This window comes from Camelina sativa, chromosome 20 (genome assembly GCF_000633955.1).
Source record: "Camelina sativa cultivar DH55 chromosome 20, Cs, whole genome shotgun sequence".
Classification (NCBI taxonomy): domain Eukaryota; kingdom Viridiplantae; phylum Streptophyta; class Magnoliopsida; order Brassicales; family Brassicaceae; genus Camelina; species Camelina sativa.
Window position 1 is genome coordinate 14,654,511 of NC_025704.1, and position 14,800 is coordinate 14,669,310.

Below are 14,800 nucleotides of genomic sequence, written 5' to 3' on the forward strand. Positions count from 1 at the left end.
CCTCTTTGCATAGAACTCTTTACAAAGCCATGGAGGTTCATCACTGTCGCTGCTATATTCGCAAGCCCAGGTGTCTCGATATCCTGTCTGAACCTAACTCCTGCTGACAAGCCAGGACCTCCTATGGCAATTGGCACCTGCACACACACATCATGTACAAATTTCACCACTTCTGGTAACAAAACTTCTCATGCTTAATATTTATACTCAGTAGCAACTTCCACATTCTGGTCATAGCCCAAATTGTTTCAGTATTGCTAGAACTTACTGGTTTCAGGGTGGGAGAGGTGAGAATCTGAAGCTTCCCTTCCTTATCAAGAGCAGGCTTGCCGGATTTGTCTCTTTTGACCATGTCCTCAGCATTTCCGTGATCAGCAGTAACAACATATATCCCTCCTACCTGTTCTATGGCATCAAGGATTGTCTGCAAACCAGAGATCAAAAACTCAGTTGAGTCATACCTACTAAGAACGGTTTTTAAACATTCCTATGCCACAAATTTGATTGAAACCATACCCTCACAGCAAAATCAGCAGCTTCACAGGCAACAATAGCTGCGTCAATATCACCAGTATGACCCACCATGTCTCCATTTGACAGGTTAACACGCACCTAAAAATTCACTCACAACAAATTCAGAAGCCGAAATTTTTAGTGGGTTGAGACAATATGACAAGAGAATACACCTTACCTGGTCAAACTTACCACTAAGGATAGCATCCCTTGCTTTCTCGGCAATATCCATCGCTTTCATCTTTGGCTGGACATTGAATGATATTCCAATATCACTTGGAATCTCAACGTACTCTTCTAACTTTTCACTAATATATCCAGAGCGGTTGCCATTCCAAAAGAAGGTGACATGGCCAAACTTCACAGTCTCACTGTTTCAGTGAAATAAATTTTCAATGTCAGTTACCATTAACTGTATAATCTCATCAAAAAAAACACAGGTAGAGAAAGACAGGGATGACAGTGAAAGGGTGTGGAGAGACGCTTCAGGTCGCCCAATGGGGGCTGCGGAGAGTTGAGTTACGTGGAGAGAGTTTTAATTTAGCTGGCAAACAAAAAAATCTAGATTGGGCTTTTAAAGAGATATGAGCCAAACAAATAAGAAGTGTTTAGTGGGTTATGTCGAAAATTAAGAAACAAATAGGAACTGTTTAATGGACATTGTCGAAAATTTGACCTCATTAAATAGAGGGAGTGACTGACATGGCAGCACCAGAAATGAGTAAAAGGTAACTTTATATATATAGATATATATGTATTTCAAAAACATTTTAAGTAGAGAAAATTGAGTCAAAATAGTATGTATTTTGAACTCGTCAAAAAAACTCATGTACAATAGTTTGGCTACACACTAGAATAACATGGATTTGATACGTAAAGGCTTAGTTACATAATAATGGATCAGTTACTAAAATTTTGAAATAAAGCATTAGTAATTAGAACATTGTTAATATGTACCTGAAGAAAACATTGGGAGAACGAGCAAGAAGGATAATAGGATCACCAGCTTCATCTTTGAGTCAGATTTTCCAATTTTTATGTGGTTGGTGTCTTGGTGATATGTGAATTGATTTTATAATTTCTTTGGCTTTGTTGGATACACTAATAAACATGCATGTAGACGCGTATATAAGGTAACAGATCAACACAAAATGAATGTTCTATTAGTTTGACAACATTTTAAGAATGGTGAATCTCCCATGTGATATGATCGTGGCAAGCAAGGAGTCAGAGGCTGCAGAGCAACCGGAGNATTAAGAATGGTGAATCTCCCATGTAAAAATAGTCAAAGCAGAAACGAATACGTACCAATTATTCTTAATAAGTGGTATCTTTCCGCTCTTGGAAATTTATCAAAGATCAAATGTATAGGATAAGTATTTTATAGTAAGGTTTTGATTTNTCAAGGAAGCTCATGCACTCATAGTGACGGGTTATTCAACCTACCAAGGATCCAAGTCTTCAACATATCCAACCTGAAGANTATTTTAGTAAAAAAATATCAGAGTCAACAAGTGGGTGGTCACATGTGTCATGAGAGCAGAACTGACAGAGCATAAAATATTTCCCACCTGATGATAAAATATTATTTATTTCTATTTAGTGACCATCTCCTATATATTAATAGAGAAGCACTTTCTTGAAAAAGCTGATGTGTCGCCGCCAGAGAGCTCGAGATACATTTAGCAAAAAAACCCTTAAATTTTCTACTTAATTACATTAGCATGCCATTATATTTTCAAAAAATGTTATTAACTGAATAATAATTAGATATGTCATCAATTTTCACACAAATTTAAATATCACATATTAAAACTAATTAAATCATTATATACTATTTTAAGTTAAAATTTCACTAAAATTTATTTACAAATATACAAGTCAAAGTTATATTATTTTTAAGAAATCAATATAAGTAAAATATTCTAAAGAGGCTATAAAAACATATAAAGTTAATAAAAATAAAGAACATATAACTTATTAAACATATAACTTTTAACAAAATCATATAAAAAAGTATTTTTATGTTAGTATTATTACCATAATATTTTAAATAACAAGCTTTCAATAGTTATTATAATTGATTATAAGAAGAAATATATTAGCCCTGAATTATCTCCAACTCATTAAAGGAATTTAAATTCTCAATAAATATAGATTTATATATATTCATAAATAAATATAAAAATGATAAAACTTATAGGATATCATAATGTGTGATTATTTATATATATCTAAGTATGTAAACTAATTAATCTCAACATTTAGTGTGATTATTCATTAAAAAATGGAAATATTGATAACCAAATAGGAATATATGCTTTAATTGTATATTAATCTATGTGCTATTAAAAAAAGAATGAGACAATAACCCTTATCATTATAAATAAACTTTACTACCCAAAAAAAACTCATAATATATTTAAAATGAATGATTATTAGATTATGAAAATTTGTTATAGTTACTCAATTAACCATAAATATAAAAATTTGATTTTTAAAGCACACAAAAATATATATATTTCCATAAATTGTAACATTTTATAAATATTTATTTACCACGTTCACATAATTCACAGGTGAAATGTATTCTTACACGAATACGTTGATTTGAAATTTCATTATTTATTTTCATAATGGTTTTTTAGGTAATAATCCGTTATTTATAGAAAATATTAACAAACCGACTAACTCAAAAGATTTAAATAGTCTAATCACAAATATTAAATCAATAAATTAGATTATCTTCAGAAAATTTAGTTTAAAATTTCACTAACATATAATAAAATTAATTAATTAAACTACCGAGTAATTTAGTATATGTTGTTTTGGTTACATAAGAAACATGCAAAATTGTTATGATTACAAAATAAAACATAAGAGATATGAATTTGATTTTTAAACCACACAAAAGACATGTTGTAATAAAAAGTAACATTTTATCAATATTTTCTTTTACACATTTAAAGATTTCACGGGTGAAACATATTTTTTACATGAAAAATGCAGCTTTGAATAAATAAATAAAAACATTTAGTTACATATTATGTTTGACACAAACAAATATTGGTTTTAAAATAATAATTTTCTTTAAATTGATTTATCCCGCACATAGTGCGGATTGTTAAGTATTCCTTTATTTATCCGAGCGTATTCTATACTTCCATCCATTAATATTTATTTCAAAAATTATTTTTTCAGGATTTTTAGTCCAAAATTTGTATTTAAGTTTTTAAACACATGTATTATTATTAATTAGAGTGAAAAGTTCATACAATAAAATCACTACCCCATAATTATTGAGTAAAAGCATGCTAAAAATACTTGTATGTAAATACAAATAAAAAAAATTATCTAATTTCATGAAACTAGAGGTCAATGTTTATCCTGAATTTTGGAAGACCTAAGAAGGCATACCTGAAAATATTTAAACTAAGAAAATAGTTTGATAATCTAATTAAAGTCTGATGCATAGTCTAAATTGTTGTCGGGCATGTAACTTTCAATACATATTTATTGTTCAGCAAAAGAAAATATCGTTGATAATTTCATCAAACTATTAATCAGATATTATAAAATTGTTTGAATCTTGTTTCACTAGAAACAACAGCTTGTTCCATAATATTTTATGAAATAACAGACCAAAAATGATAATATTTATAAGAGACTAATTACTCATAAGAAATTGTAATCATACAAGTGATTATTAGAATGTCCCGAATATTACTTACAATGTACGAGTTTAAGTTTGAGTAGTTACGCACTAAACAAAGGCACTAAACCTGATATTCACAATTTTCATAGCCTGCACAAATCAAAATTCAATATTAATTAAAAATTAGTTGCCACAATATAATTTTATAGTTTATAACACGAAACGTACTTGGATCCACCGTAGTTATCTCTCCAGTATTGTCGAAATCACAAATCAAATTTGTATTTCCCCATAGTTAGGTAAAACAAGTTCATCGCATACTTCGAATGGGCTTTTACAATATTATAATCTGTTCTGTAAAATATTCATAATACAAATTTATAAATTTTTATATATTATAAATAAAAATTCCATATTTTTGATATGTTTACATGGCATTTTTACATGGCATTTTGAATATTTTACAGAACTTATTTTGAATATTTTGAATATTTACATGGCATTTTTTCTATAAGTTTCTGCCAAGTTTCTTATACTTATTTATAATTACTACATCAACTAGGACGAATGTCTAATGATAAAAATTATAATTTAAAATTAATGGTCTAAGGAAGAGGACGAGGTGGCCTCTCATCTCATGTGGTGCTTTCAAATGTCGTAGGAGTGGAATTAGATCCGGAACCATATAATTGTCTTTGGGGAAAATCACATTTTAAATTTTCAAATGTCACTGGTTAACAATAAAAACTTCGAGAAAATTTCACTAACATTATAAACTTTTTTAAAATGATTTGCAAACACTTTAAATCTTAAGAATAAGTTTTATGTTTGCACTGCCATAAAAGATGACAGAACAACAATATCTGTCAATGTGAAATATATGTTGGTTTGACTGAAATTTTAATTAGTTTTATTTTTCTATAAAAAGAAAGAAGAGAAAAAGATATTAAAAAAATAATCATCTTCTTTTTAATAATCATGTTTATTCTCACTTTATTAAAACTCTATAACTATATGTAACACTCCGACCACCAACATTTAAGTGGGCCCTATGTCCAATTTCAATCCATGAGTCCACTTTCTTTAATGGGTTTCACATCCTTTCACTAGGCCCTTGAGTTCACCCATATCCGACGGTCGGTTTGCTACGTCCGAGAAGTTTTAAAGACTTGTTTACCGTCCCTACAAATCAACGCATGATCTTTTCCTGTATTTTGTTCTCACTTGCATAGCTCCGACAATTACTTTTCGGAAGGTCATCCATCCTGAAACTATTCCAGCTCAAGCACGCTAAAATCTGGAGTTCTCTCAGGACCCTTGACCGAAAAAATAAGTGCAGTTTGATGACATAGGTGGCCAAATCAATTCTTCTAAACCTCTCTACAAACCGGGGTGCCACAATTCACTCACATTAAGAGATCGCAACGTCCTCTTTTCGCCACAAGATCGTCACGCCCAACAATGTGAGCCCACTCGACTCCACACTTGTATGGATTCGCCTCTGATACCACTTGTAACACCCCGACCGCCAACTTCTTAGTGGACCCCATGTCTAATCCCAGTCCATGGGCCCACCTTCCTTAATGGGTCTCACGTCCTCTCACTAGGCTCGTGAGGCCATCTATATCCGACAGTCGGTTTGCTAAGTCTGGAAGTTTTAAAGACTTGTTTACCGTCCCTACAAATCACTCAACACTTGTCTGGGTTCGGTTCTGATACTATTTGTAACGTCCCGACCGCTAACTTCTCAGTGGACCCCATGTCCAATCCTAATCCATGGGTCCACCTTCCTTAATGGGCCTCACATCGTCTTACTAGTCCCATGAGCTCATCCATATCTGACAGTCGGTTTGCTACGTCCGGGAAGTTTTAAAGACTTGTTTACCGTCTACAAATCACCACATGATCTTTCCTTTTGTTTTGTCATCACTCGCACTGTTCCGACAATCACTTCCTGGAAGGTCACCCGTCCTGAAACTACTCCAGCTCAAGCACGCTTAACTCTGTAGTTGTCTCAGGACCCTTGACCGTAAAGATATGTGCAGTTTGAAGACATAGGTTGATGTGATTGCAGGACGTGAGCTCGGCCAAGACGACCAAGACACGCCGGACGCGACCGAGACGCCTGGCCAAGACACTTCGGACGCGGCCAAAGCACCAACGATCACCCCGGGAGCCCCCACATGCTCCAAGAGTTTAGCAAAGGCGGCCAAGCAACGGCTCAACCTGTTCGTCCGGTCATTCACCCAACGCCAGCCATTCCATGAAGACTCCAAAGGCTCAGTTCGCTTAGTCTTCACTCTTACCTAAGAGTGAAGACGATCAAGTCGCTTAAGCAAGGAAGTGTACTCTTTTTCCTTACTCCGGGTTTTTTCCAATGGGTTTACGGGAGAAGATTTTAACGAGGCATGCAGCTAAATGCACAACGCCCAAAGGTTAAATCGTTTCCCGTGTCTAAGCCTAAGGCGGTTCTTTCTTTCCTTAGTATTTGGTTTAAATTTGAACTTGGAATATTTCTTCTTTTGATTCCTTCTTTCGAACGTTGAGAGTTTAAGTTGAAAGTCTTTGAGGGCGACGTGTTCCATTTACAAGGGAAACACATCTAAGGACTATTGTGCGGATCATAATGAATCCGCGTGTCCCTAAGCCCTCACTTGACCTAATGTATTTAAACCCTCTCTTAGCCTTTGTTCTCCTTTAGACTTGAGTGAAAATAAAACTTTTCTCAAGAGAGATTCTTGACTTGTCTCACTCTTCTCTTTCTTCAATCCGGGATTGAACATCAAGAAAAACCTAACAAGCTTCAAACCGGGTTCGACCTTCTTAGTGACCGTATCAAGAGGAGAGCCAAACCTCTTGTATCGTCAATCGATCCATCTTCTTTCTCATCGTTCCATCTCTTATCGCTTCCATCTTCGCTTCCTTCCCGAATCCACACTTAGTCGTTTCCGCATCCGTTCCATCCTTACCGTGTTCGTTCGTACCGTTCGTGGCCAAACGACCGTTCTCTCAATCGGCTCATTTGAATCGCTTCAAACTTCGTTTCATCCGTTTGTTTCTTCCATAGTTTCGATCCTTCAAAGCTTGACCGAGGAAAGTTTCCACGATCTCGTTTTGTCCGAAGACGTCTCGCTCCACCGTTCCGCATCCGCATCCCCGGGTCACATCAGCTTGGTATCAGAGCTTCAAAAGCTCCTACAAGGTTGTGTCGATCTAAAACTCTTTCCTTTTGTTTAAAGTTTCGATCTTTAGGGTGTTTGGTAGTCTAGCTAGCTTAATCTTGCTTCGCATGCTTAGTTTTGTCATTTGGTTTAATTTGATGCATGTTTGGTGTTGTTCTTTGTTTTTCTAGGTTGTTAGCGTTCTGGTTTGTTCATCCTGTTTGTTCTAGTGTTCATCTGTGTTCTTGCTTGTTTACTTTTAGATCGATAAAGTTAGGATTGCATTTTGTTTCTGCGTTTTTGTTCTTGAACATAAAGCAAACCTTGTCGTTTAGCACTTTTGCTTTAGCTTTTTGTTTTGGTCATAGGTTTAAATTGAGTGAGCTGTCCTCAATCATTGGTGACGAAACAAAATATCTTGTGTGGTCCTCTTGAACGTGTGATACTCACGCGTGTGTGCTTTTGTGTTTATCTTGCGAGGTTTAAATTCAAAACGCGAGCCAAGCGACACGTCACTGTAGTCCGTACGATGGCCGAAGAAGTTCCACCAGCACCACCCGAGATAGGAGTCACCCTTGCCGCGTTACGAACCGGCCTAGAACAGCTTGCGGAGCGTTTAACAAGAATCAAACTGTTAAACCCTCCCCGTGAAGATCCTTTACCCGCAAGGTGACCACGACGAGAGCCGGTGAGCGACCAGTCCGATGAGGACTTTGAACCGAGGCCTAGACGACAACATCGTTATGATGACCAGTACGACAAAGCTCCAAGACATCACGAGCCGAACCACAAGATGATCGCACCCACGTTCGCGGGAAAGTTAGACCCGAGGCCTATCTTGAATGGGAAAGCCGTATGGAGCACTTATATTCGTGCCATGCCTATTTGAAGCTGCGAAAGGTCCAATATGCGGTGGCTAAATTCACCGATCACGCCTTTACCTGGTGGGATCGACTTGAAGCTGAGCAGCAACGCAACTGCGACCAACCTATCACCATTTGGGAGGTCTTGAAAGCGGAAATGCGAAGGCGTTACGTGCCTCCATACTACCACCGCGAGCTCCAGAAGAAGTTTCGGAGACTCACGCAAGGCGCGCGAACCGTGGAGGAGTATTACGAGGAGTTTGAGCACTTGTGCAACTGATTGCAAGTTGATGACTCTGAAGAGTCACTCATGGCTCAGTTCTTGGACGGGTTGCAAGAACGCATTGCACGCAAGGTCGAGCGCCAACCCTATCAAACTTTTGAAGAGTTGTTGCATCTCTCAGTACAGATCGAGAACCAAATCAAGAAGCAGAGCGCCTCCGCGACTCGCACCCGAACTCAAGGAGCTCCAACTTGGTCTCCTAATGCGTCGCCTTCGGACCGTTTACCAGAGAAACCAAAGGCGACATGTGCGGACTCCAGATTTAAACCAAGGGAGCTGGCCACCGACGTCCGGAGCCGCGATATTGTGTGTTTTAAGTGTCAAGGGTGAGGCCACTACGTTCGAGAGTGCCCGAACGCACGCACAATGATCCTTACCGAAGCCGGCGAGTTCGTGTCCGACGATGAAGCCACCAAGGAGAACGTTCGAGCAGAGGCTGAACTGGAGGAAGCCGTAGCTGAACCTGAAGTCGGAGAACTGTTGATGGTTCGTCGCATCCTGAACGCAAACGTAGCCACCAATGATGCCAATCAACGCGATAATATCTTCCACAAGAGGTACACTGTAAGTGGTCGCATTTGTGGCTTGATTATAGACGGAGGTTCTTGCATTATGTGACAAGTTCCAGTCTTGTCAAGAAATTTTCTCTTGAAACCACAAACCACCCTCGCCCCTATCGCTTGAAATGGTTAAACGATAAAACTGTGATCCATGTTAAAGAACAGGTCATGGTTTCATTCAGTGTCGGTCCGTATAAGGACCAAGTCCTATGCGACGTGGTGCCTATGCAAGCTAGCCACCTCTTATTGGGGAGACCATGGCAGTTTGATAAGCGAACCACGCATTGCGGCCACACGAACCAATACTTCTTCGTTCATGACAACAAACGTATTTGCTTGAAACCCTTGAGCCCCACGCAAGTACATGAAATACAAAACAAGTTGTCTAAAGACTCGGATGATAAAAAGAATTTTCTGGTTCAATATGGTGATGTTAGAAAGTCCATTAGGGACTCTGGCCAAGTGTTATTGATGGTCTTTCGAGATTTATTACTTACAGGCCTTGAAGGTTCGATCAACGCCTTACCGGAGGTAATCCGTGACGTCCTTAGGCGTTTCGCCGACGTGTTCCCTGAAGAGCTTCTCAAAGGTCTACCACCGATCAGAGGCATTGAGCATCAGATTGATCTCGTACCAGGCGCGCAGCTTCCCAACCGGCCAGCCTACCGAGTCAACCCCGAAGAGGCGAAGGAGCTTGAGCGACAAGTCAAGGAGGCGATGCCGCGAGGATACGTTCGAGAGAGCTTGAGTCCGTGCGTTGTTCCTGTTCTCCTAGTGCCGAAGAAGGACGGATCGTGGCGCATGTGTGTTGACTGTCGAGCCATCAACAACATCACCATCAAATACCGACATCCTATCCCGAGGCTTGATGATATGCTCGACGAACTAAGTGGCGCCAGCGTCTTCTCAAAGATCGATTTGAAGAGTGGCTATCACCAAGTTCGCATGAAGGAGGGCGATGAATGGAAGACAACCTTCAAAACAAAACACGGTTTGTACGAATGGTTGGTAATACCATTCGGTCTTTCTAACGCCCCTTCTACATTTATGCGTCTCATTAAATACGTTTTAAGAGCATTCATCAATAAGTTTGTAGTGGTTTACTTTGATGACATCCTCATGTATAGCTCTAGTCTGTCCGATCATGTTAAACACTTAGAAGTTGTCTTGTTTACTCTCTCCGAAGAGCAATTGTACGCCAACTTGAAAAAGTGCGTCTTTGCTGCTGATGAATTGGTCTTTTTAGGCTTTGTTGTGAGTTCGCAGGGCCTCAAAGTCGATGGAGAGAAGATACGTACGATAGAGGAATTGCCCACGCCAACAAGCGTCACGCAAGTCCGATCGTTCCACGGACTCGCGAGTTTTTACCGAAGGTTCGTGAAGGATTTCAGCACGATCACTGCGCCACTCACCGCCGTCATCAAAAAGAACAGCGAGTTTCAATGGGGAGAAGAACAAGATCGAGCTTTCATTGAGCTCAAGAGACGCCTCACGCAAGCACCATTGCTTACCTTGCCTGATTTCAACAAGACCTTCGAGGTCGAGTGCGATGCTTCGGGAGTCGGGATCGGAGACGTTTTGACTCAAGGAGGCAAGCCCGTGGCGTATTTCAGTGAAAAACTTAGTGGAGCAGCGCTAAACTACCCGACGTATGACAACGAGTTATAGGCCCTCGTTCTTGCAATGGAGGTTTGGCAACACTACCTTCTGGCAAGAGAGTTCGTGATTCACACCGATCACGAAACCTTGAAGCACCTCCGCGGCCAAACCAATCTCAAGAGGCGCCATGCAAAGTGGTTGGAGTTTATAGAATCGATTCCTTACGTCATGAAATATAAGAAGGGCAGGAAAATGTGGTATCCGATATTTTGTCAAGGAGACACGCTCTCATCACTACTATGGACGCTCGTGTGTTGGGTTTTGAAAGCATCAAGGATGCATATGCTGGAGACGCTGAGTTTGGAGATTGTTTCCAGAACCATGGGAAGGGAATTTACACCTAATTCTACCTTCATGAGGGTTTTCTGTTCAGAGGGCGACGGCTGTGCATACCAAATGGTTCTATCCGAGAGTTGCTTGTTTGTGAAGCTCATAGCGGAGGCTTGTCAGGTCACTTCGGCATCACTAAGACGTTGGCCGTGCTTCAAGAGCATTTCTATTGGCTGAAGATGCGCAGTATGGTGGAGAAGCATTGCGGTCGTTGCATTGTGTGTCGAACCTCCAAGTCGACAACACACCCTCATGGCCTCTACATGCCTTTACCAGTCTCAACCGCGCCCTGGATCGATCTATCAATGGATTTCATCCTCGGCCTACCCCTCTTGGCGCATAGAGACAACATTATAGTTGTTGTGGACAGGTTCTCGAAGATGGCTCATTTTATCCCGTGCAACAAGAACTATGACGCCGTGCAACTGGCGAATCAGTTCTTTAGTCAAGTGATCAGGCTACATGACATGCCCCGCACCATCATATCCGATCGAGATCCCAAGTTTCTTGGTCACTTTTGGCGCACCATTTGGAGAAAGCTTGGAACAAAGCTCCTCTACTCCACCGCCGCTCACCCGCAGACCGACGGCCAAACAGAGGTTGTCAACCAATCAATAGGTGCGCTGCTCAGAACCGCAATCGCAAGCAACAAGGGTTCTTGGCTCGAATGCATTCCCATCATCGAGTTCGCGTACAATCAGGTGGTGCATTTGCCTACAAAGAAGTCTTCTTTTGAAGTCGCCTATGGCTTCAAGCCACTCACTCCATTGGACCTTCTACCGCTACCACCAAACAAAGCTGAGAACCAGGACAGGGCCGCAAGAGCAGAGTTCGTCAAGTCATTGCACGAGGAGGTTCGATCGAACATAGAGCAAAGAAATGAGCAGTATGCGCGTTTCCTCAACCGCGGACGTAAACCGATGCTGTTCAAGCCTGGCGACTGGGTCTGGTTGCACTTAAGGCCAGAGAGGTTCCAGCAAAAGCGAAAGGATAAGCTCAGCCCGCGTGGAAATGGTCCCTTCCGAGTCGTTGAGAAGATCAACGACAATGCCTACCGACTCGAGCTTCCAGGTGAGTTTGGTACATCTACCTCTTTCAATGCCACTGACCTCGTTCTGTTTGATGTAGGTGAAGACGGAGATGTTTTGGGGACAAAACCTTTTCAAGGGGGAGGGAATGATGTGATCGCAGGACGTGAGCTCGGTCAAGACGACCAAGACACGCCAGACGCGACCGAGACGCCTGGCCAAGACGCTTCGGACGCGGCCAAAGCACCAACGATCACCCCGGGAGCCACCACACGCTCAAAGAGTTCAGCAAAGGCGGCCAAGCAACGGCTCAACCTGTTCGTCCGGTCATTCACCCAACGCCAGCCGTTCCATGAAGACTCCGAAGGCTTAGTTCGCTTAGTCTTCACTCTTACCCAAGAGTGAAGACGATCAAGTCACTTAAGCAAGGAAGTGTACTCTTTTTCCTTACTCCGGGTTTTTCCCAATGAGCTAAGTGCACAACGCCCAAAGGTTAAGTCATTTCCCGCGTCTAAGCCTAAGGCGGTTCTTTCGTTCCTTAGTATTTGGTTTAAATTTGAACTTGGAATATTCCTTCTTTTGATTCCTTCTTTTGAACGTTGAGAGTTTAAGTTGAAAGTCTTTAAGGGCGATGTGTTCCATTTACAAGGGAAACACGTCTAAGGACTATTGTGCGGATCATAACGAATCCGCATGTCCCTATGCCCTCACTTGACCTAATGTATTTAAACCCTCTCTTAGCCTTTGTTCTCCTTAAGACTTGAATGAAAATAAAACTTTTCTCAAGAGAGATTCTTGACTTGTCTCACTCTTCTCTTTCTTCAATCCGGGATTGAACATCGAGAAAAACCTAACAAGCTTCGAACCGGGTTCGACCTTGTTAGGGACTGTATCAAGAGGAGAGCCAAACCTCTTGTGTCGTCAATCGATCCATCTTCTTTCTCATTGTTCCATCTCTTATCGCTTCCTTCCCGAATCCACACTTAGTCGTTTCTGCATCTGTTCCATCCTTACGGCATCCGTTCGTACCATTCGTGGCCAAACGACCGTTCTCTCGATCGGCTCGTTTGAATCGCTTCAAACTTCGTTTCCTCCGTTTGTTTCTTTCATAGTTTCGATCCTTCAAAGCTTGACCGAGGAAAGTTTCCCCGATCTCATTTTGTCCGAAGACATCTCGCTCCACCGTTCCGCATCTGCGTCCCCGGGTCACATCATAGGTGACAAAATCAATTCTTTTAAACATTTCCGCAAACAAGGGTGCCACACTAAATATTGAATCAGAGGTAAGTTGTTCATGATAAAAAAAAATTAAGAAACGTGAAATTGAAATCGACAATATATATATATATATATATATAGAGGATTCATTGGTTTCCAATGAGAAACAAATCGGTTTAAATCAGAATCTAGTGCAAATTCATATATCAAAAAGATTAATGTGAAGAGTGATGTTGTAAAAATTTTGTTTCAAGAAGAATGAATGAAAACAATAAACTGAATAAAAAATTTTGAAATTTTGTGATCGGACAGTAAGCGAATCGAAAACGATGATTTTTAAAAATATATATTTTTCTTTGTTTCATTTTATAAAAAAAATGAAACAAATATAAATTTAAATTAAACCAATATAATTTAAATTTATATTGTTACCCTATGATACTTTGAAAGTTTAAAATGTGATTTTTCCGTTGTCTTTGTACCCAGATTTGTTCCATATCTCATAACTTTATCAACCTTTTGAATACAGACTTATTTTTTTATTACACAACATTTTAAATAAATCTGTATAATAATAAAAAAAGGACACGCTTTTTTATAATATATTTTAGCGAAAATATAATTTTTATATGTGACATTTTCAACTTAACATGATATTTTCATTTGTATAATACACGGACTTGTACGGGTGCGTTTGGAGGGCCGGGCGGCCTTGGATGCGGGCCGGTGTAGTCCATTTCGAAATCAATTCTTCTTCCATTCATCGCTACCTCCTCTTTAACCTTTTAACTCAACAAATTAAAATAGTATATATTTTGGTAAAAATTAATAATATAGATAAACTATAGTCTTATGACTTATCATATATTCATATATATATATAATTAATATATGATATATTCGTAATCATATAAGACTTTATCGATGTTACTGTTACCTTGTGGTGGACGTTACCGACATGTAGTAGTGCTTTTGGAGGACGTGATGGAACAGGTGGTCTCAAATGCGGACCAGTGTAGTCAGTCTCTAGATCAATTCTTCTTGCATTCATCACCACCTTCTCTTTACTCTATTAAATCAACAAATAATGAAAATAATATTTATAAATTTTACTTTCGATATGCATATTTCTAACCGGTTTATAACATATTTAAATCACTGTTGTTGATACCTTGTGGTGGACGTTGTCAAGATGCGAAGTCTCAATTCCTGGCAAAATATTTAACATCCATATTTCAAAACAGTCATAACATTAACAATACCAAAGAATTTTAAGTAGAATATACAAAGTCGTAAAAACAAATATATATATATATATATATATATAGTAAAAATTTAAGTAGAATTTATATATATATGTATATATATATGTATTTCAAAAACATTTTAAGTAGAGAAAATTGAGTCAAAATAGTATGTATTTTGAACTCGTCAAAAAAACTCATGTACAATAGTTTGGCTACACACTAGAATAACATGGATTTGATACGTAAAGGCTTAGTTACATAATAATGGATCAGTTACTAAAAT

At 39.1% G+C, this 14,800-nt stretch overlaps 1 long non-coding RNA gene across 1 annotated transcript in view; it reads right to left on the reverse strand.

Annotated features, from left to right (window-relative positions):
• Positions 1-1,550, reverse strand: part of LOC109131326 — a 3,412-nt gene extending 1,862 nt beyond the window's left edge. The window contains exon 1 of the long non-coding RNA XR_002036958.1: positions 1,471-1,550. This is a non-coding gene — a long non-coding RNA (uncharacterized LOC109131326). The remainder of the gene's footprint in view (positions 1-1,470) is intronic.